General features: G+C 41.6%; 2 pseudogenes across 2 annotated transcripts in view; both read right to left on the bottom strand.

Moving 5' to 3' along the window:
• The window catches only part of LOC308524581 (enoyl-CoA hydratase domain-containing protein 3, mitochondrial-like), a 54963-nt pseudogene extending 34114 nt beyond the window's left edge, over positions 1-20849 (bottom strand). The window contains exons 1-2 of the transcript in view: positions 20685-20849; positions 19702-19799 (exon numbers count right to left, since the gene is read on the bottom strand). The product of the transcript in view is annotated as an enoyl-CoA hydratase domain-containing protein 3, mitochondrial-like (transcript). The remainder of the gene's footprint in view (positions 1-19701; positions 19800-20684) is intronic.
• A 2059-nt stretch (positions 20850-22908) lies between these two features.
• Positions 22909-23373, bottom strand: LOC308527931 (large ribosomal subunit protein eL29-like; annotated as a pseudogene). The gene has a single exon. The product of its transcript is annotated as a large ribosomal subunit protein eL29-like (transcript).
• Between the last annotated feature and the right edge of the window lie 1037 nt (positions 23374-24410).

Genomic DNA, 24410 nt, shown 5'->3' with positions numbered 1-24410 from the left:
CCCGCTGGGGTGCCTGGCCAGCCTGGGTGAGTGTTGAGGGCGATTTTCAGGCTGGCCACGCCCCCTTCAGGGTGGGGGTCCCCACTGGGGTGCCTGGCCAGCCTGGAGAGGGGCTGATGGCTGTGTGCAGGCTGACCAAGCCCCCCAGCAGGGACCCTCATCCCATGGGGGTGTGGTCAGCCTGGGTGAGGGGCTGAGGACTGTTTGCAGGCTGGCCACAGTCCCTTCAGGGTGGGAGAGTCCCGCTGGGGTGCCTGGCCAGCCTGGGTGAAGTGCTGATGGCCGTTTTCAGGCTGGCCATGCCCCCTGGCAACCCAAGCTCTCAGCCTCTCTTTTATTTCTTCTTCTTCTTTTTTTTCCCCCTGGGATTTATTTATCTTCTATAATTGAAGCTTTGTAGCCTTGAGCGGAGCCCAGGACCAGCCTGGGCAGGCAGGAAGCTTGGCTTCCTCCATCGCCAGGGGCAACCCAAGCCTCCTGCTCACTCCAGCTCTGTGGCCACCACCATCTTAGTTGGGTTAATTTGCATACTAGCTCCTGATTGGCTTGTGGGCATGGCTTGAGTGTAGTGAAGGGATGGTTAATTTGCATGTTTCTCTTTTATTATGTAGGATTGAGGATGCTTTATGGTCTGTTCTAAATACCTTTTTCTACCTTTACTTCTTGTTCCACTTTGAATACACTGAGCATGTTCCCATCTCTGTGACCTTTTCTCTGTCATCACTTGGACAGTTTATGGCCATCCCTCAAGGCTCAGTTCAGAGTTCACTGACTCTGTGAAACATTCCCTGATTGCATGACTGGATTTGTATAACATTCCTGCTCCTTTATTCCCCCCCCCCACCCCCATTTCTGATGGCACTATTTTTTTCTGTTAGATTATAAATTATTGAATTATTGAGGGCAAGAATTGTGGCATTTTCATTTTAGACTTTCCACAGTACCCTAAAATAGCATATATTGAATATAATGTGATATGGACAAGAGGACAGAGATTAGAGTACGGGAGGTCTTAGGAGGTGATTGAGCACTAAGCATATGGACGCATGCTCTAGAAATTGTTAGTAAATAAAAGAAGCCCTCACCACTGCTGTGAAAGCTTCTGACTCATTCTGTTAATTTCTTATATTTCTTATAGCTGCTTTTAATCTTTTTTATTTTCTATCTTGAACTCCAGCATTTCTCACTCTTAGCAAGTAATCTTCTATTACTGAAAAGAAACAACGAAGATTAGAGTACGGGAGGTCTCGTGGAGGTGGTTAGGAGTTAAAGAGGTTTGTGATATAGATAAATAATTTGAATCCAAGGTCTAAAAGCTCCGAAAAGTAAGGAGATTTTTATAGCAGGAAAAGGAACTTAATCTTGGAAGATATGGAAGGAGTATGTAGCACGTGTGAGAGAAAATATTTATGCTCACATAACGCATATACATTTTATATCCTCAGTATTATCCCTGACCGTGTTCCACTACCCAGGGGGACAAGCGCCAAATATAATGCCAGGATGTGGACGCTTGGAGTACAGAATGTAACACGAATCAGCCTTTCCATTATACTTAACTCTAGTCAACCCAAGATTGATTTTAGTTCTGGATCCCACAATTTAAGAGAAAGTTAGACTTTAAGAAAATAGAATAAAATTCATGGAAATGGTGATTAAGCACTATGGAGAAGTTGAGGTTTAAAGATGCTTTAAATAGTGTTTGTCAGGGGTCACATATTAAATACCCTTGGGGGCCATTTGATTAACAATGAGTGAAGCTGGCTGAGTATAGAAAACCCGACATTCTCAATGTTAGGGAGCAACACCTGGGGCTGGAGGCTATGCTGGACTAGGGTGTGTGGGGAGACTCTTCAGAATCTTTTTCTAAAAGGGACAGCTGTCCTTTCCTCCAGCTGATGGCTGCTCTTTACATAATTTTAACAAAATTTTGTGAGCCCACATTATGCAGACCAAATAAAACATGTCTCTTTGATACTGAATTTCTGCTTTAAAAACTGGTTTAGCTCACGGAAACAATGACTTGTTCCCTGTTTTTCTGGGTTTAAATTACAACATGGAGATATAGGTGGTAGATAAGTAAAGAACTTGTTTAGTTGGGGAGGCATCATTTTGGGCTGGTGGTTGGAAATGCAGACTTTGCAAATTACTTAACTTCTTTTTACCTTCATTTCCTTGTGTGCTACAGAGTTTAACATGCAAGTAATACTCAGAAATATAAGCTATTAGTCTTCCTTATCAATGGTGAAAAAAGTCTCTACTTGAAGACATTTCAAATGGGAAAAAACACACACCTTTTTTAAATTTGAAGTGTAATGATTGCTGTCTACAAGTAGGGGCATTTGAGGCATAGACAAGAGCCTTAAGGTCTTTCTTGACTTATGACTTTTGTAAAGTTTGTAACATTTGTAAAATGTTAATATTTCCACAGATAATAATCATCATAATAACTAATAAGCTGAATTTCTATTATGTTTTGGTCACTGTGCTGAGCTTTTTATTCACTACTATTTAATTATTAAAACACCCCCATGAGGTGGATAATATTAACCCTATTTTTCAGAAAAGAAAATTGAAGCTTTGGAAGGTTAAGTAACTTACCTAAGATCACATTGTTAAATCGTGGCAGGGTCCAGTGATGAACCTAGGCCAGTCTGATTGCAGAATCTGAATGTTTAATCAGTAAGCTAAACTGATGACTGCAATTTATGGAATTAATTTAGTAGCGAAGCATTTTACTAAAAATTATGGAATCTAATACCTTAGTTTTCTTTTTGTTGGAAATCAAGTATCCAGTGATAAGTATTATCCATGGGTGGCCTGAAGAGGGCACCAGTGCAACACTGCAGCTGTGATAGGATGCTGAAGCCTCTTGCAGTGCTTCTCACACTAAATCACATAAAGCTAGGATCTTCCTGCCTAATCTTGGTTGTATTTTAAAGAGAAAAAGGATGCATTTGAAAGATTGAGATTGGCCAACTGCAAATTTTTTATAAGATTGAGTTGAGCATTAGCATTTATAATTTCAAATGAGATCTTCTATAATATAAATTAGAAGAAAAAAATATATATATACATGATCCTGACTAGGTAAAATAGACCTGGATTTGGGTGAATTGAGGTGGAAAATGTGTATAAAATGAAAATAAATTAGGTATAAGAAGAAAAAATCCAAGAGTTACCAGGTTATTATTAGTTTGTCACATCCTTGGGACTTTTGCTTCTCTGTTAACTATGAATGGAGACTAAGAAGAAATATCTCAGTATTAGAAAATAATAGATTTTTCAAAAGAGGTAATAATAGTAGCTAAAACATGTTGTATGGCTACTCTGTGTGCCAAGTATTGTTCTGTTTCTTTATACAATTTAATCCATTCAGTCATTACAACAGCTACGTGAAATAGGTCCTGTTATTATCCCTATTTTACAGATGAGGAAACTAAGGCAGAGAGTTAGGTAACTTCCTCAAAGTCACACAGTCAGTAAGTGGCAGAGCCAGGATTTGTGCCCAGGCAGTCTGGCTCTGAACTTTAAGCTCTTAATGCCGCCCTTTATTATCAAGGCTTTCTGGGCCTTACGAATTAATGTATGAAGACATGTAATATAATTGAATTTCCTTTATTCAGGAGAGGTATGGCATGTCTGATGGCAGGACCAGAACCACAGGAGCTATAAATTCTCATTTTCTCACATTTGCCACTAACTTGCTGATCTCTGAAAATTACTTAATTTCCTTTTTAGACTTTATATATTTCTGATAAATAATAACTTGAGTATCAGGTGAAAATTCTAAAAATTCAGATATAAAATCTTTTTGTTGCTGTAATGAAAGTTCATTATTAATGGGTTGGATTACCAGGGTCATTCTGTCAACATCATTTTCATTAAAATAGAAGGTAGGAATTTTCCCTAACTCTTGTGAATTACTTAGAACCTGTAGAAATGAATTAAAATGACTTGAACACTAATAAGCATAGTTTATTTAAAAAGTGATGTTTGCTTCCTTCCAGCTGGCATTTCTGTTAAAATATGTACAATGGAATTTTATTTTCATAAAAAGGCAGCAATAAGGAGACTTATTCTTTAGAAGTGATAAAAGCACTGACTCATTCAAGAAAATTAACACTACTTTGAAGATTAACTCAGACATGGAGCTATTTTTAACACCAGATATGATGGGACCACTTGGAATTAATTCAGACCCCACAAGTTAAAGGACATGGCCCATAACCACACTGCCTGTACTTTAGATGCCAGCTGTGAGTAGGATCCCAGGTTACCCACACTTTCACCCAACTAGCTACAAATCCATGTATGTGTTTAAGGGGTTTTCATGACTCCCCTCAGGTTCAATAGTTCTATAGAACAACTCTTAGAATCTAGGGAAGCACTGTATATATGACTAGTCTTATATCATAAAAGCGTAATATGCAAATCGACCAAACAGTGGAGTGACTGGTGGGCAGGGGGTGGGGCCAGCGAGCAGGTGGTGCCAGGCCAGTCAAGGCGCATGCCAGTGGACAGAGGGAGGGGACAGTGGCGGAGGGGTGATGCGGCGGAGGGGGGGGGGGGGTGAGCTGCTGCTCACCAGCCAGAGCCATCCCCTGATCAGCCTGCCTGGTCACCACCCGCAGAGGGAGGCCAGACTGCGAGAGAGCAGCAGGCCAGGCTGAGGGACCGCACACCCTCCCCCAAGTGCATGAATTTTCATGCCCTGGGCCTCTAGTTTTATTATAAAGGTTACAAACTAGGACTGGCTAAATGAAGAGACAGAGTGAGGCCTGGAAGGGTCCTAGGTACAGAGCGCTGGATTCTATGGATTCTCCATAGAATCCGTGGGACTTCCTCCCAGTACATTGTTGGGTTTGTCAAACAGGAAACTCCGATGAGCTTTGGTATCCAGAGGTTCTTGGGGTGCCTTCTTTCCATTGGTGTGATTGATTGAATCACTGGTGCCTGATTGAACTCAATCTCCAACTCCTCCCCTCCCCCTACCTTCCCCTCCCTCTTTCTCCCTGGAGGTCCGCTTGTCTTAAAGTCCCAATACGCCAGGCATGTGGTTGATCTTCCTGGTGACTGGCCTCCATCCTGAGTCATCTCAACTCATAGCATAAACTCAGGTGTGATCTGAGGGGCTCAGGAAGAACAAAGACACTACTGTTAGGAAATTCCAAGGGTACAGAATCCCCTCTCAGGAACCCAGGGACAAAGGCCAGTAACATTCTTTATTATATAGCAGGAAAAGAGACATTATTCTGCTTAAAATGATTTCTTTGTTTGTTTTAAACATTTGCTTATACATCACTTATAGATTTGAAGGTGTCACACTGTTTAAATCATAGCAAATATCTTTTTTCCTAGGAGTCTGGAGCCCCTATTCTCACAGATGATGTTAGTTTACAAGTGTTCATGGATCATTTAAATTTGCTGTGTCAAGTGCTGCTTGAAGGGGTAAACATGTTCATGACATTTAAGAAGATGAAATAATATTTTAACTTTGTTTTTTTTTTCTTTTTCAATTAATCTGTGGAAATCAACAGAGAGACCTCTCTAGACTCTTTTTGTATTAGTAAGGCTTGAGACAACATATATTAAAATGTTCACATTTGTAGATTAAACTGGAATATAAGAACAATACCAACAAACTTACTTTGCTTGCCACCATATTATAACTGGTTTTGAAAATTTGAGGTCTTTATAACCTAATTATGCCAAAGAGTAAAAATAGAGTTTGTCTTGTACTGAAAAGATATAACTCATTTATATATTGAAAATAAATCTAAGTGGCACTGAATGTCTATACCGACTTTTGAAAATGTGTTTTTTAATTTTAGCTAGAAGGTAAACAAAACCAACAACAATAATAAATGTGAATATTTTTGCCTGTTCACTGAATAGTTTTAATCACTTATGTAAATACTTTTCAGTGCTTAGATATTATTTGACTTTACATATGGTAATTTTCATGAAGATAATTTAATGTTTTTGGTCATTTGGAAAAAATATTTTAGAGATTAATTTTTTTTTTTTGGTAACAATCCCCATACTGACAATAAATGAGAAATCCCCACATATACACAACTTATGTGATTAAACATGATTTTTTTAAAAAAGGGAGAGAGGAAATAAACCATTTTGTGAGAGTGCATTTTAGAAAGCCTTTGCTGCAAAAATGACTGTTGTAGTTAGGAAACCAAATTTGGTTTTCACTGCATGACTTTGTTTTTTCCTCTTGTTTTTCTAAGGTAAAGCTGACACTAAATCCTTCAGTATTTTAACACTATTTTGGGAGTTTACACATTACCTTTTGTTTCTGCTTTCATTTTGTGAAATTTATTAAGTTATGGTTCTTATTGAAACAGTATTATATGATATTTTGCTGAATTATCGTGTGATGTTCAGTTCTATTTTGATTTTTTCATTAGTATCATTCATCTTTACCTTTTAAAGTTTACTTGTAGCAAATATTTACATTGCTAAAACAAGATATATTTAACATTTGATTGATTTTAGAAAGAGAGAGGGAGAGAGAAACATGAACTTGTTGTTCCACTTATTTATGCATTTATTGGTTGATTCTTGTACGTTCCTGACAGGATCAAACCCACACCCTTGGCATATCAGGAAGATACTCTAACCAACTGAGCTACTTAGCCAGGGCAGGTGTAAAAACCACTGATAGACAAGGCCTACAGACTTATTTCTTCTGAGACACACCCTCAGTGTGGTCGCGGTGGCTGGCTGTCTTGGTGTGCTTGCCTCGAACACAGTGTCCTCAGAAGTGGCCCAGCCCTCCGTGGGCCCAAATTTTCTTCAGTTGCTTCAGGTATTCACAGAGCTGGTTGTCCAGACCATTGGCCAGGACCTGGCTGTATTTTCTTTCTTCCTCCCCCCACCCCCCAATTCTCACCCAAGGATACATACTCTTATTGATTGATTGGTTGAGAGAGAGAGAGAGAGAGAGAGAGAGAGAGAGAGAGAGAGAGAGAAACATTGATGTGAGAGAAACATAAATCAGCTGCCTCTTGCATGCTCCCCAACAGGGGACTGAACCCACAACCTGTATATGTGCCCTGACCTGAACACCTTTAAGTGTTCAGGACAATGCTCCAATCAAATGAGCCACACTGGCTGAGGCTTGGCTGTAGTTTCCATCCTTCATGTCCTGTCTGTTCAAGAACCAGTGTGGGATCTTGTACTGGTGTGGATTCTCCATAATGACGATCACACATTCCTCCTCATCCTCACTGAGCTCTCCTGCCCTCTTGGTGAGGGCGATGTCTGCTTTCCTCACCACTGCACGGGCATATCTTAGCCGCATGCCTTAATTACAGTGAGGGCAGATGCTCTTTCTCCCGTCTCATCCATATTGGTGTTGAGTATTTGCAAAATGTACTGAACTTCTCAGGGATCACTGCAGACATGTCTGTCCCAGTGGCGGCATGTAGGCCTCCAGTGGAAGAGAGCAGTATCATTAGTTTTTAAAATCAGTAATTTTCAATGAAAACAACTTGATCAAAACCCTGTCACAGAATTTTGAGATCCATGAAATCAAAGTTTAGTGAGAAAAAAATTGAATTCCAGCTCTCCCCTACAAGAACAGTACAAAAGACACATTTGAAAGGTAGCATTGGAGATGAGTCTCTAGTTCTATGTACACATTAATCTTAGGGGTGGTCTTTAGGATACATACCGTGACAAAAGCAAATGCATTCTTTAATGTTACAAATTAAATGTTGTGGCTTTATTGCACTTGGTTTTATTTTTAATGAACACGATTTATTTTTTCAGTCTTTTTGGAAATAACACCGACAGATTAGGATTATTTGCTTTCTAATGCCCATGTTTACATTTTTATTTTCATTTTCCATGTCTCCAATATATATACATGCATACTTTGTGTACTCTTACCTGCTTGATTTGTATTCATCTTGAGCATTTTATCAAGTAATTCTACAGATGTTTCTGTTTCTCTTGTTTGCTTTTTAATAGTTTACTTTATGAAATTAAAACATTCCCCTTTATTATGTTTAGTCTTCCTCCTTTGTTTGATCTATTGAAACAAAAGCTGGTCTAGGTTTAATGCATTATTATATGGTGAATATGATAATAGCATGCGATACCAGGTATGGAATAATGAAATTACATTACTAAATCAGATCTTTTTTACTCATTTATGTATTACTAGAGGCCCGGTGCACAAAAATTTGTGCACTCGGGCGGGAGGGGGGTCCCTCAGCCCGGCCTGTGCCCTCTCGCAGTCTGGGACCCCTTGGGAGATAACGACCTGCTGGCTTAGGCCCGCTCCCGGGTGGCAAAGGGCAGGCCCAATCCCTAGGTGCAGCCCCTGGTCAGGCTCAGAGCAGGGCCGATTGGGGAGTTGGGGCGCCACCCCCTGTCACGCACAGAGCAGGGTCGATCGTGGGGGGGGGGTTGGAGAGCTCCCCCCTGTCACGCACAGAGCAGGGCTAATCAGGGGGTTGAGGAGCTCCCCCCTGTCACTCACAGAGTAGGGCCGATAGGGGAGTTGGGGCACCGCCCCCTGGCACACACAGAGCAGGGCGGATCAGGGGGTTGGGGCGCCGCCACTGCCACACTCAGGGCAGGGCCGATGGGGAGGTTATGGCTCTACCCCATCACACACAGAGCAGGGCCCGTGGGGGGCGGGGGGGGGGATTGGGGTGCCGCACCTTGTCACACACAGAGCAGGGCCGATCAGGGGGGTTTGGTCGCTGCCCCCTGTCACACTGATCCTGGTGCCAGGAGGCCTCGCTGCACCGCTGATCCCAGTGCTGGGAGGCATATTACCCTTTTACTATATAGGATAGAAGCCTGGTGCATGGGTGGGGGCCGGCTGGTTTGCCCTGAAGGGTGTCCTGGATCAGGGTGGGGGTCCCCACTGGGATGCCTGGCCAGCCTGGGTGAGGGGCTGAGGGCCGTTTTCAGGCTGACGGGTGACTGAAGCTCCCAAGCTGTCCTTTTTTCCTTTTTTTTTTCATTCTGGGTCAGCTTTAGCTCTGAGGCTCAGCTCCAGCTATGAGACTTCCACTGCTGAAAGTAGGTTTCTGGCCTTTATTTACCCTTCTGTATTTGAAACAATGTTGCGGTCCTGCTGGCTGAAGCCTGGGATTTTGTTTAGCTTCTATTTTTGTAACATAGTTGCTTAGAGTGCAGCTGAGAGGCCGGCAAGGCAGGCAGGGAAGCTTTGGCTTCCTCTGTCACTGAAGCAAGCAAGCCTCATGTTAGTTTCCAGCTGCCTGGCTGCTGGCTGCCATCTTGGCTGTCAGTTAATTTGCATATCTTGCTGATTAGCCAATGGGAAGGGTAGCGGTCGTACGCCAATTACCATGTTTCTGTTTTATTAGATAGGATACTGACATAAAGCCCAATTATTTGGGTTGAGGATGGGATACTGGGAAATTGGGATATTCCCCACTAAGAAAAAAGAAAAAAATAGTAAATGGTAATACTTCTAAAGCACTTGGAAGATGGATAGAAACATTAACTTTAGGCTTTGTTAGATAAAAAATAAAGCTATGTATTTTTAAAAGTTAAGGCTAAAGACCAGACTAGGATATAACTTTCAAACCAGAATATGTAACTTCCAATCAATAGAGAAAAAGAAGCAATAAAAGTAATTTGATTAATCAAAGGGAAGACAAAAAGATTAAAAAGGCAACAAAGGGAAAGTATGGTAAATAAGAAACAAAAAGATAAAAATAATGGATTAATATATTTTTTGTATTTTATGAACATGGAAAAAATAGTTATTGGCCTTTTACTGTAATAAACAACATTCAATGTACTAATTTTCAACATTTTGTAAATTTGTCTTAAGGCTTAATAAAATTTGATCTTTTCACATATCCATGTTCTACACCAAATAGCCAGATTTCAATTTTTGTCCATAGTTCATTGAAGAACATTCTTATTAATTTTAGATTTTTCTTTAGTAAAATTTTAAAAGTGATTTTTCAATTTTCAGTTACAGTTGATATACAATATTAGTTGTAGTTTCAGATGTACAACATAGTGATTAGGCATTTATATAACTTACAGAGTGAACGACCCCAATAAGTCCAGTAACCAACTGATACCATACAGAGTTATTACAATATTATTGACTACATTCCCTATGCTGTATTTTACAACTCTGTGACTGTTTTCATAACTGTCAATTTTCCCATCTTAATTCCTTTCCCTTTTTTACCCATCCCTGAAACCCCTTCCCATCTGGCAACCACGAGTTTGTTCTCTGTATCTAGGAGTTTGTTTCTGTTCTGTCTGTTCATTTATTTTGTTCTTTGGATTCTATATATAAATGAAATAATTTGTATTTCTCTGACTTATTTCACTTAGTATATCCTCTATGTACCTCCATATTGTTGCAAATGACAAGATTTTACTCGTTTTTATTGATTAATATTCCATTTTATATATGTACCACATCTTTATCCACTTGTCTATCAATGAGACACTTCCATGTCTTAGCCATCTACACTAATAAAAGACAAACATGCAAATTGACCATACCTTTGCTATGCCTTAGGCCACAACCACCAGCCAATCAGAGTGACTATATGAAACTTAACCCAACCAAGATGGCGGCCAGCAGCCATGGAGCTGGAGCAAGCAGGAGGTTTGGTTGCCCCAATGATGGAGGAAGCCAAGCTTCCCGCTTGCCACGTCAGACTCTGAGCTCCACTCAAAGCAATAAAGTTTCAATTATGGAAGGTAAACAAACCCCAGATACATACTTTCAGCTGGCCGTGGTCACGGAGCTGGAGCAAGCAGGAGGCTTCCCTCCCGCCCACCCTGGCTGGCTCTGAGCTCCTCTCAAGGCTACAAAGTTTCAATTATAGAAGGTAAATAAATCCCAGAATAAAAAAAGAAAAGAAAAAAAGGAGAGGCTGGGCGCGTCTGTCAATGTGGGGTTTTGCCAGCCTGAAAACGGCCTTCAGCCCCTCATCGGGACTGGCCAGGCAACCCAGTGGGGACCCCCCCACCCTAAAGGGGGTGTGGCCAGCCTGAAACAGCCATCAGTCCCTCAACCAGGCTGGCCAGGCACTCCAGTGGGGACCCCCACCCTGAAGGGGTGTGACCAGCCTGCAACCACCCATCAACTCCTCACCCAGGTGGGCCAGGCACCCCAGTGGGACCTGCACTCTGATCTGGGACACCCTTCAGGGCAAACCAGCCGGCCCCCACCCATGCACCAGGACTCTATCCTATATAATAAAAGGGTAATATGCAAACTGACCCTAACAGCAGAACGACTGGGAGTGACTGTTCACTATGACATACACTGACCACCAGGGGGCAGATGCTCAGTGCAGGAGCTTCCCCCTGGTGTTCAGTGATCTTCCACAGGGGGAGCTCTGCTCAGCCACAAGCCAGGCTGACTGCTGCCAGTACAGCAGTGGTGGTGGGAGCCTCTCCTGCCTCCTCAGCAGCGTTAAGGATGTCCGACTGCAGCTTAGGCCTACTTGCTGCTGGCAAGTGGACATCCCCCAAGGGCTGCTGGGCTGCCAGAGGGATGTCTGACTGCCAGCTTGGGCCCTATATCCCAGGGAGTGGGCTTAAGCCAGCAGATGGTCATCCTCCGAGGGGTCCCAGACTGCAAGAGGGACCCCCGCGAGTACACAAATTTTTGTGCACCGGGCCTCTAATCTATATATATAAAGGCCTAAGCAACTGAACGACCCAACGACCGGTTGACTGGTTGCTATGATGTGCACTGACCCTCAGGGGCAGATGCTCAACACAGGAGCTGCCCCCTGGTGGTCAGTGTGTTCCCACAGTGGGAGCGCCACTCAGCTGACTGACGGGCACCAGATGCTGGGCTCACGGCTGGTGAGCACAGCTACGGCAGTGAGAACCTCTCCTGTCTCCGTGGCAGCACTACTGAGCTGTGGCAGTGGCAGGCACAGTGGGGCGGGATGAGCAGGAGCAGCGCAGCACCTGGCCCAGGCTCGGGCTCCTTTCCAGCTGCCTGCTGCTTAGTGCACTATTATATCCCTTGGGGGTTGTTGGATTGTTGGTTTCAGGGACATCCCCTGAGAGGTCCTGGATTGTGAGAGGGTGCAGGCCAGGCTGAGGGACCCCACTGGTGCACTAATCTGTGCACTGGGACTCTAGTTGTAAATAATGCTGCAATTGATGTAGGGATGCATATGTCTTTTCAAATTCATGTTTTGTGTTTCTTTGCATAAATACCCAGAAGTGGAATTGCTGGGTCCTTCTTTGTCTCTTGTTATAACCTTTTTTCGTTTGCTTTTTAAAATCTTTACCTGCAGATACATTTATTGATTTTAGAGAGAGGAAAGGAGAGAGAGAGATGAGAGAGGGAAAGAGAGAGAGAGAGTGAGAGAGAGAGAGAGAGAGAGAGAGAGAGAGAGAGAGATTGTTGGTTGCCTCTCAAATGCTCCCCAACCAGGGATGAATCAGCAACCTAGGTATGTGCCCTGACTGAGAATTGAACCCGAGACCTTTAGGTGTAGGGGACAAGGACGCTCCAACTAAGTGAGCTACCAGCCTTTGTTTTGAGGTCTATTTTGTCTGCTATAAGTATTGCTACCTCAGTTTTTTTTTCATTGCTATTTGATGAAATATATTTTCCCATCCCTTTACTTTCGGTCTGTGTGTGTTTTTCTATCTGAAGGGGGTCTCTTTTATGCAGCATATCTATAATAATAATTAAACTGGACAGCTGAACGACCTTCTGGACATCATTCTGGATGTCCTTCTGGATGAAGCTGCTGCGGCGGGGGCTGAGGCAGAGGTGGTTAGGGGTGATCAGGCAGGCAGGCGAGCAGTTAGGGGCAATCAGGCAGGTAGGCAGAGTGATTAGGGGTGATCAGGCAGGCAGGCAGTCAGGAGAGAGGTTAGGAGCCAGTGGTCCCAGATTGAGAAAGGGATGTCCAACTGCCGGGATTCCCGTGGGATCAGGCCTAAACTGCAAGGATTCCTGCCGGATCGGACCTAAACCAGCAGTGAGATATCCCCCGAGGGGTCCTGCATTGTTAGAGGGTGCAGGCCTGGCTGAGGAATTCCCCCTACCCCCGTACATATAGATATCTTGTTTTCTTATCCATTCAATCACCCTTTATATTTTGATTGGAGCATGTAATCTATTTACATTTAAAGTAATTATGGTTAGGTATGTAGTTATTGCTATTATTCATTATTTCTCCTCCTCCTCCTCCTCCTCCTCCTCCTCCTCCTCCTCCTCCTCCTCCTCCCCCTCCTCCTTCTCCTTCTCCTTCTCCTTCTCCTTCTCCTTCTCCTTCTCCTTCTCCTTCTCCTTCTCCTTCTCCTTCTCCTTCTCCTTCTCCTTCTCCTTCTCCTTCTCCTTCTCCTTCTCCTTCTCCTTCTCCTTCTTCTTCTTCTTCTTCTTCTTCTTCTTCTTCTTCTTCTTCTTCTTCTTCTTATTTCTCTCTCTAACCAATAAACATATCCTTGGGTAAGGCTACCAAAAAGAGATTACATGACTCAATACTAGTATTGGTGAACATTGACATTGTTTGATCCAATGATTTAGAACAAGTGTCCAATTACAGTGAAAACAATCAAGTATTTGAACATTGCTATTTTAATTTCTTCTGGCCATCTGAGATCAACATCTTTTGCTGCTTTTCTGAGTTTCTTTGAAATTTTAATCTTTCTTCAATGTAAACATTTATTTACTTACACTTTGTTATTGCATAGTTAATAAAACTGTCTACAATTTTTGTGTGCCAATCTTCAAGGCAAAAATTCAAATCTTAGTGTTACACTGTACCTTGTTCAAGCCTGATTTAGACTGCAACTATTCAATTTCTCTTGTCCAGTCCAATTAAGAAGCATCATTGTATAGTTGTTTAATTACCAACCAATTTAAAATTTTTCTTCAATGAATTTCAGGGAAGACTTGATGTTACAATCATACATATCCCACAAATGAATAGAGAAATAGTTAAAAGTTGAAATTATAGAATTATGGAGTTAAAGGGTCCATTGAGGTCATTAAGCCCTATCTTCTTATCAAATTCAAGAAGTTCCTCATAATATCCCTGATGGTTGGGCATCTGACCTCTGTAGAACACTTTCAGTGACGAGTAAAAGAAGACAATCATAAATTGCTGAATGCTATGAGTGACACTTTTAAAGATGATGTTAGCACATGGAGAAGGATGAATATGTAACATACAAAACCAAGCCTTGACCAGAGTTTGATGGAGAACATTTGAATCTGTTTTACACAACACATTCTGAGGGGCTATAACTATTGACCTACAGAGCCATCTGACATTTGATACTGTAATTAAAGGATAGCAGGCCAGCCTGTAATGCAGGAGGTATTTGCCAATTTAGACATATGCTTCAAGGTAGGATATTGTTCATCCAGTTTCCAACAGAGAGCCATTGATTTCCCAGCTGCAGTAACTGGAGTATGTCAGCAGAGGAAGTGCGTGGCAGAGCCTGGTGGGACATGCGGTCTGCTCTGGTGGGGAGATGCTGTTTTCTGATCTGTGCCAAGATTTTGTTCAACTGCCTTGACAGGTTTGAGCAGCACAGAATGATCCTACATATATATTTAACCTGTTCTGAGGATTGCACTGTTTGTTTTAGCAAAATAGGGAAATCCGTAAAGTCAGCAATTTTTGAAGGTGTTAGGAATTTTTCAAATAACACATCTGGAGATTACTTTTGAGTTATAGTAAAGATGTCATTTTGGAGTGATAAGTATACTGATTAAAGAACCTCCAATAAAAAGGGTCAAATAATGTAATAATTAATAAATAATAATACAAAAACAAACTGTTTCACGTACTCTGTTCACAACTGTGAACCTACGGCAAAAGTAGGTTCACAGTTGTGAACAGAGTACGTGAAACAGTTTGTTTTTGTATTATTATTTATTAATTATTACATTATTTATTTGTATCACAACTGCAAACCTACTTTTTCTCACCCCTGTATAGTGGTTTTCAGCAGATAGTTTTTGTCTTCAAGGCAACTGAAAAATAACCTAATATTGAAAAAAGAAAAAAAAATCCTAATGTGCAGAGGTTTAAAAATTAACCATAAAATTCTTGTGAGATGCTCACATTTCAAGTATTTTGCATGTTTGAAAACATTTGTGAAGAAATAAAATTCAAAGGAGATGAAAGAATCAGGGAGCAGTGCTTCTTAACCTCGCTCATGCATACGAATCACCTGGCTATAATGATAAAATGCAGATTTTGAAGGTTTGAAACTGAGTCTGAGATTTTGCATTTCTAACAAGTTCCTGGTGATACCAGGGCTCTTTTATGGACCACAATTTACAGAGCAAATTTAATTAAAAGCAAGATTTTCACCATGTTTGGGGACTTCTCTAAGGAGAAGTTCCAGCAGCCAGTTGGAAATGTGCATTCCAGAACCAGAAGACTTTTGGGAACCATAAGCATAGGATTCATAGTGGGAGTTAATTACAATACCTAAGATCTGGAAACAGCCCAAGTGCCCATGAGTAGATGACTGAATAAGAAAGCTGTGGTACATTTACACCATGGAAGACTATGCAGCCGTAATAAAGAACAAGCTCTTACCCTTTGGGACAGCATGGATGGCCATGGAGAGTATTATGCTAAGCGGAATAAGTCAGATAGAGAAAGACAAGTACCACAGGATTTCATTTTTGTGTGGAATCTAATGTACAAAATAAACTGACAAATAAAATAGGTCCAGAGGTATGGATGCATGGAATAGAATGACAGATCTCAGAAGGGAGGTGGGTGGAGGGGACCGGAAGGGATTAGCTTATATGCATATATGCCTATAAGAACCTATATGCATATATTCATAACCCATGGACACAGAAAATAGTGTGGGGAAGGTCTGGGTGGGGCAGGAGCTGAGTGGAAAAGGGTGTGTGTAGATGGGGGATATCTGTAATACTGTCAAAAATAACCAAACCAAACCAAAGAAAAAATGGCTATCCAGTTACTCAAATATTAATGGCAGTATAATATGTAACTAAAGAGGATGATTTTATTGAATCCTCAGTTTTGATAATACCCAGCATCTGTATTTTAATAGGGGTGTTGAGAAAATAAGATCCTGAATAATAAACTGTGCAATGGCTTAGTTAACAATTGTCTGTAATTATTTGAAGGAAGATGTACTCCCTTTTTGGGGCCACAAAATGGATTGCCAAGGTATGTTTTAAAATGTTATTAATTGGGTATATTTATTAATTGCTTAATCATTATGGGCTAATACATATGGATCTTCCTGGGATTAGAGAACTAAATGTGACAATTTGAGCAGTCTTTAGATCAGTGATGGTGAACCTTTTGAGCTCGGCATGTCAGCATTTTGAAAAACTCTAACTTAACTCTGGTGCCGTGTCACATATAGAAATTTTTTGATATTTGTAACCATAGTAAAACAAAGACATATTTTTTATATTTATTTTATATATTTAAATGCCATTTAATAAAGAAAAATCAACCAAAACAATGAGTTCGCATGTTGCCATCACTGCTTTAGATCAACTAGTGTGTGTGTGTGTGTGTATGTGTGTGTGTGTGTGTGTGTGTGTGTTGAGTCTTCTCATCTTCTTATATGTTTACAGTGGACCTTTCAATTATGTTTACTTACTGAGTGGCATAGACACTTCTGACATGGCTGGCTGTAAATGACTCTAATGATTAGTTTCCATGTGGAGTTTAAAGTCCAGCATGGCTTCAGGGAGCTAATGTTTTTTTTATTGCAGGTTCCCTGGCAAGAGCATTCAGGGTGCCTGCTGTGCTTACTCAGCCTGCACAGGTGATAGCTCTATCTGCTTCTCCATCTGCACCTTTTGGCTTTAAGTTGGTATCATTAGTTGTCTGCAATATTTAAGAATCTGACTGTATCTAATGAAGGAAAAATAAACTGGCTTGAAAAAATCACTGTTGTATAAGACCCTCCACAAAATAATAGTTCTATGGAATAATGTGGGAGTTTCTTATGATTGAATACATTATGAAGCTATGATTATCAAATGGGCTTATATTTAAACACTAGAGGCTCGGTGCATGAAATTCATGCACTTGGGGGGGGGGGCGAATGTCCCTCAGTCCAGCCTGTGCCCTCTCGCAGTCTAGGAGCCCTCAGGGGATGTCCAACTGACAGGGGATGTCCTAAGCCGTCAGTCAGACATCCTTAGCACTGTTGCGAAGGTGGGAGAGGCTCCCGCCACTGCCGCTGCATGCGCCAGCCATGACCCGGCTTCTGGCTGTGTGGCGCTCCCTCTGTGGGAGTGCACTGACTACCAGGGGGCAGCTCCTGCATTGCGCACGCCATAGTGGTCAGTGCGTGTCATAGCAACCGGTCATTCCGCCATTCAGTTGATTTGCATATTACCCTTTTATTATATAGGATGTCCAGAGCTTACTTTTATTTATTAAAAAAAAGTGTGATTAAAAAATGTGTTTAATAATGATGTAACTATGCTATCTATTTCTATGCATCTCTTCTTGTCTGTCATAGATAAAACTCACTTGTAAATAAAATCTAAAGTTACTTCTGCAGAGTAAGACAAATCAGTCCTTAACATACTATACTAGACATGTCAATCATAATGCCTGCTACATTGGGCATGTTCCCCTGCTCATAGCCTCTGCTGAGTTAAGCAGCCAGCCCCAGCCTCCTCCTTAAGCAAATGGATGGGATTAAATTTCCTAAAGGCCCCTAATAGGCTGGCTGCCTATGAAATGATTTAGTATGAAAAAGTTTCTCTAGTAAATATAAAGTAATTAACTAGACTAATTATACTCTTTTTCTCTAAAAGTTGAATATAGAAAAATTCAGAGAGCAGCAGCTATTCTGTAAGAGGAAAAGTAGAGAAGAAACAAGGATTGGAAGAGACACGTTGATGGTGGAAGATGAGGGGGAAGGTTCCCAAACTCCAGTTGGGGGAAGATTCCTTGATCTCCTTGGAAATGGTGACATGATGCAGCTGCTTTCTGCAGAGTGTTGCATGGTTATGTCCTCTGTCTGCTGGGTCTGCTCTGCAGGGTGGGATTCTTTACAGGTTATAGCTATGGGAAGGGGTTTTGGTAATGAAGGTTCCTTCCTGCTTAGAATCTGGGTTAACAATGGGTGCTCCTTTGCACAACTCTATGACACCTTCTGTAATCTCAGTACGTGTTTCTTGGCAGTTGCAGCTGAAAAATAACTCAGAGATAGTATCATTCAATACTTTTTATGCAATAGCATGTAGGTTACATATGTGCTGATAGACTAGAGATGAAAAAGATTTATAGAACAGTGCCTTGTGCTAAAAATATCAGTTGCTGATGATTCTAGAAATTTAGAAAAATAACTAACCTACCAGTCAGATATTTGCAGGGAGGAAGTCAAGGATATTTAATTATGTATCTTACTTAAAAAAATTATAATTTGAATCCAAATAATTAATAAAAAGATTTTCTATGTGTTAGATGACTCATACATTAGAGTATATTTGTCTTTTATTTCTGAGTTCTGTGATTTAACAAAATTAATATTACAATTTTATTTCTAGCTATATTTTTTCTATTAAATGTTAGAAGGACCATAAAACAAAACTTATCAAGATACATTTGTTCTGTTCTCTTTGTTTTTGTTGATATACATGTCATTACATTTTTCTGTATTATTTTCACTATTTACTTGTAGAATTGCTGAACTAGCTCTTGAATTGAGTGAAAATTTTAATTTATTATTATTTTTATGTTATTGAGCCATCAGTGAACAAAGTAGATATTTACTAGAGTAAGAAAATAAAGAATTAATAATAAAAATAACAAGAAAGGCATTTCACAGAAACATGTTAGAAAATGATAAGTATTAAAGAAAAGAAAAGAAAATGCTGAGTATAAATTTCAATCAAGAGGTGAATATAGTGCCCTTGCTTGTTTGGCTCAGTGGATAGAGCATTGGCCTGAGGACCAAAGAGTCCTAGGTTCAATTCTGGTCAAGGGCACATGCCTGGGTTGTGGGCTTGATCCCCAGTAGGGGCGTGCAGGAGGTAGCCAATCAATTATTTTCTCTCATCATTGATGTTTCTATCTCTCCCTCTCCCTTTCTTTCTGAAATCAATAAAAACGTATTTTAAAAAAATTTAAAAAAGGGGTGACTATAGTTTGAAGTCAATAACACCTTTTCACCACAGCGGGGCAGTAGCTACCACATAACTGGAAACTAAAGTGCTGTTTCACTATCCCCTCCACTTATGAACTTTTCTAAATCTTTGTGATTTTAAAAAAAATCAACACCGATGCCTTAGTGTTTGATTTTTGAAAGGTAATCCCTACTCCTGTTTGAAATAATTGAACCCCAAAAGTAAAGACTAGTTTGTTGATAGGATATAAAATTGCAAGTATGACTTTAACTCCACCTTGTGCATGAAAAGCTTTCAAAATATGAGTTCTTGGAAGTAAATTATAGTACATTAAATTTTTTATTTGCTGTAAATATTTTCTTTTAAAAGCAGTGATTGTGGACTCTATAGCACAATAAGAGAGGCTGGGATGGGATTTGGAAGTCACACATCATCCTAGATGCTCCAGATGAGGCACATTTTCTAGCCTCTCTGGGCCTCTTCCTCAGCTGTAAGAGGGGAACAATCATAGTATCTACTTCTAAGGGTTGGGTGAAGATTAAATGATTGAGTGCCTGTACTATGTTAGAACACTGCCTGGCACTTACTGAATGCCCTCCAAGTGCTGGCTGTCATCAATGTCATGGGAGGACTTATTTCTCTCCGACTCTTCATTGTCTATTAGGTACCCCACATTATCACCTGCCTTTTATGGATGAAGAAACTAAGGCTTAAAGACTTTATAAGTGCTTGCACAGATGGTAAGTAGTAGAGTCCACAGATTATACTGTACAGATCATACACAGATGCATAATGAAGTACAAATGAATATGCTTGATAGTAATTGTAACATGAATTGAGTACTCACCCTGTGCCAGGCACTGTTCTACATGCTAAGGATAACCTCTAAGATAGGCACAATTATTACTCCCATTTGCCAATGAGGACACCAATGAACAGAGTGGTTAAATAACTTACTCAAGATCACACACCTACTAACTGGTAGACTTGAGATATGTTAACCGGTGATTGTTGGCATTGAATTGGTAGCTTTTTTCTCAGAGTCCACAGATGTAAGTCCAAGTAGCTCGCTCCAGAATTCATGTTCTTTTTCTGCTCTTTTCCCTGAGGGTGATCAAAATTCCTATGGAGCTTGTAAGAAGTCCTGAGATCAGGGAAGGGTTGGATGAGGTCATCCGGAAGAGTGACCTCCGGCTGGACCCAGATAATTGGAGGATCCTCACCCCCTCCCTTGTTCATGGGATGTACTGTTCTTCCCACTGTTCCCACCATCGGGACTGAATACATGACCTAACCAGATTAAGGCCTCTACATAAACTGTTGACATTCTGGCGGGCAGGTGGGGAGATCTACTTGTCTTATTGCCACAGAAGGCAAGCCTAGTAAGCCAGTTCTCTTGCTTACTAAACTTGCCACCTACCAATCTGGAGAGGTTTGTCTCTTTCTTCCGTCTCTGCTTGCCCTCCATGTACAGGACCAGTTTATGGACCAACAAAGAGCATTTTGTTACTCCTGTTTCAAGACTAGAAGGCTATTCCATTTAGACCTTGGCCGCCAGCCTTTCCCTCACTGTCGCTCCTGAGACGCGTGGGCTGCTTCTCTTGGTGGTGCTCCAGGAGAGCCCGGCCACGACGCCCTGCTGGCCAGGCTCCCAAAGCCCTTGCTCATCCTGGTTCTGCTGATCTTCCATACTCAGCCGGTCCACACTCCCGCCGCGGGCTGAGGGGCTGTCCATCACGGCCTTGCTCAGTTTGCTGATTTGAAAATACCTTCTTCACCCTTTATTGAGGGCTTTGAAACTTCTGTGGTTCTTTTCAGATCCCTGATCACACCCAGGTACACCTAAGTAGGGGTGAGGTGCTGTTCACTTAGGCCATCGCCACACCGCTAACTACTTTACTATCATTGCCTGTTAGTATAGAGCTCCAGGCAAGAAGAAAGACTCAGTTCCTTTTGTTTGAGGGTCTACACTTACCTGGAGGCTGTGCCAGTTGTCTTCTCCCTAAAACATTTTGATTTGGGGTTGAGGCACAAGGCCTTACACTCATGTCCAAAATTTTCATCTTTTACTATCACCAACCTCCTACTTTCCTCACCTTTATTGAGGGTCCTGATTTCTTGATTTTTAATGGAAATAGAGTCTATTTCCCTCACTATCACTGTCCCAGGCCCTGTACTGCTAGTGTATTAGGTACCTGTTACAAAGAGAATGTTGGTACCTGCAGAACATTTAACAAGTAATTCACTTGTAAGATTCTAGGGCCGTGGCCGGCAAACTGCGGCTCGCGAGCCACATGCGGCTCTTTGGCCCCTTGAGTGTGGCTCTTCCTAAGCCTTAGGAGTACCCTAATTAAGTTAACAACAATGTACCTACCGATATAGTTTAAGTTTAAAAAATTTGGCTCTCAAAAGAAATTTCAATCGTTGTACTGTTGATATTTGGCTCTGTTGACTAATGAGTTTGCCGACCACTGTCTAGGGCAGTGGTGGTGAACCTTTTGAGCTTGGCGTGTCAGCATTTTGAAAAACCCTAACTTAACTCTGGTGCCGTGTCACATATAGAAATTTTTTGATATTTGCAACCATAGTAAAACAAAGACTTATATTTTTGATATTTATTTTATATATTTAAATGCCATTTAACAAAGAAAAATCAACCAAAAAAATGAGTTTGCGTGTCACCTCTGACACATGTGTCATAGGTTCACCATCACTGGTCTAGGGGGTTATTTCAATTGGCTAATTTCTGCTTCTCCCAATAAATACACTCAGAAAATATAGTGCATGAAACTGGTGAGATAAATATGGATCAGATCTTGAAGGGACATGTAGGCTGGGTGAAGAAGCTTAGATTTTATCTTAAAGGCAGTGAGGATCCTGTGGCAGATTTAAGCAGGACAAAATATGGTCAGAATGGGAAGGTGAGGCTGGAGGCAGTAAGTAAGCAGGGCAGAGGGAAGTCCCTGTGGTCATCGACTTAAGAGGCTGATGCTTGCAGGCGGGGAATAGAAGTCCTAGGACCTGGAGATTGGTTGTGGGAGGGAGAGGAGACAGGCAGCCTCTTTAAATAGAAATTCCATACTTTCTCTTTAATTTTTAACAACTTCTTTCACATAAAAGTTGTTTATGTTTAAGGTGTGAAACTTGATGTTTTGATCTGTGTATGCCAGCTAAATAACTTATTCATCACCTGTACACAGTTACCATTTTGTGTCTGTATGTGTATATGGTGAGAAGATTTAAATTGAGATCTATTCTCTTAGCTAATTTCAAGTACAGTAGTGCTGCAAATGTGTTTACATATTTATATACTATATGTATAATATAATACATGTTTTATATAAATTTTACTTATGCAATGGGATAGTCATCCTTAAAAAAGGAAATCCTGCCACTTGTGCTAAATGTAATAAATCAGACACAGAAGACACACACTGCATACCTATTCTTTAAAAAAGTATTTTTATTGATTTCAGAGAGGGAGAGAGAGATAGAAACATCAATGATGAGAGAGTCATTGATTGGCTGCCTCCCTCATGCCCCACACTGGGGACCAAACCCCCAACCTGGGCATGTGCCCTGACTTGAACCTAAATGTGGCCTCCTGGCTCATAGGTCAAGGCGAAAACAATGAGCTACGCTGGTGGGCCTAAATACCTATCCTTTTTTTTTTCTTTCTTTTTTCCTGCCACAGGTTTATTTGTATAAATAGCACAGGAGGACACCAGTGCCATGCAGACAGCAGCCCGGGGTCCCACCAGTCCTTCTGTCTTCACATCGGCAGACAGAGGCCTCTACTGTGGAGCCTTCGTGGGGACCTGGGCCCCTTTGGGAGCCTGAGCTGCAGCCGCCCCCGCAGCCTGGGGCTTGGTTTCCGCCTTGGCCTTGGCCTTTGACCAGCAGAGCCTGAGCCCCTTGCAATGCGGGCACGAGCACATTTCCCAAGCTTGGGGTGAGCGATGTAGGCAAGTTGATTGAGTTTGCGGCTGCTGCCCTTTGGGATATTGGGCCTGGGCTCCTTGGGCTTGACCAGGGAGGGCCTCGATGGCCTCAGTGCGTGTGCTCATGGCCTTGGCGTTGTTGGCTTGCATTTTCTTCAGGCCCTTCTTATTGTGCTTCTTGGCAAAGCGCATGTTCCTTAGGAACTTGGGGTCTACCCCCTTAAGAGATTTGTATCTTTGTGACCAGGGTTTCTTGATGTCGTTTCTGTGCCATTTTTGGGTCTGGTTGTGCGTGGTGTGGTTCTTGGATTTGGTCATCTCTGCACAGAAGCCCGCGGCTCCCGAAGCGCCAGGGACCGGAAGAGAAAGAGGAGGAGCATACCTATTCTTAAAGATACCTTCCCTTCCCTTCCCTGTGAAACCTTCCCTGACTTTCCATGACTTGCTCTCATAGCTACCTGTACACAGTTATGATATTTTTTTTATTGTGTTTTTCTTTCATACTAGAATGTGCTGTCTGTACTGAGGGCACTTATTTTTGCCCAAAGTTTTTGTATTCCCAAGGCTGATTATATATATATATATATATATATATATATATATATATATATATAAAGGCTGGCAAATCTTTGTCGAACAAATGAACAGATGAATAGATGTTTCAGAGTAGTGGGTGCCACTCTATAAGAGGTTATGGCCAAGCCGTGGCACTGATGTTCCCTGAGTGGAGATCAGTGGGAAACACCTGGATCCTGTGGTGCAGACAGGGTACTGCCCAGAGCTGGCACAGCAAGGTCATGGTGTAGAATCCAAACCTTAGGCAGAGGCAACTTGGCTTCTCAAGTTGCAAAAGCTGTTTTTGGATTTTTAATGAGTCTGGGAGCATCAAAAAAGAGGGAGCCCTGGCTAAGTAGCTCAGTTGGTTAGAGCATCATCTCAATCCACCAAGGCTGAGGTTTTAATCCCTGGGCAGGGCACATAAAAAATCAAAAGTCAATCATGAATGCATGAATAGGTGAAACGACAAATCAGTGTCTCTCTCCTCTCCTCTTCTCTCTCTCTCTCTCTCTCTCTCTCTCTCTCTCTCTCTCTCTCTCTCTCTCCTCTTTCAAATCAATCAATCAATAAAAAAAAGCAGGGAGCTCTCCATTCTATTCATTTTTTGTTATCAGTTGACTTGGAGAAAAGAATTTCCTGAGGCCCCGCAGAAGGATGGGGCTTCTTGGAAAGCTTTATCGATGATGTAAAATTATGGGGGTTTCCCTCTAAGGCCCCATCTCCAGCCATCCTGCCATGGAAGAAGAAGCCCAATCTTGTCTTCAGCAGGGCCAGGATTAAGGCCACGGCCCATAGTT

The sequence above is a fragment of the Myotis nattereri genome, assembly GCF_964212035.1.
Source record: "Myotis nattereri genome assembly, chromosome: 1".
NCBI lineage: Eukaryota > Metazoa > Chordata > Mammalia > Chiroptera > Vespertilionidae > Myotis > Myotis nattereri.
The sequence above is the reverse complement of the archived record's forward strand: the minus strand, read 5'-3'. Positions and strand labels throughout refer to the sequence as shown.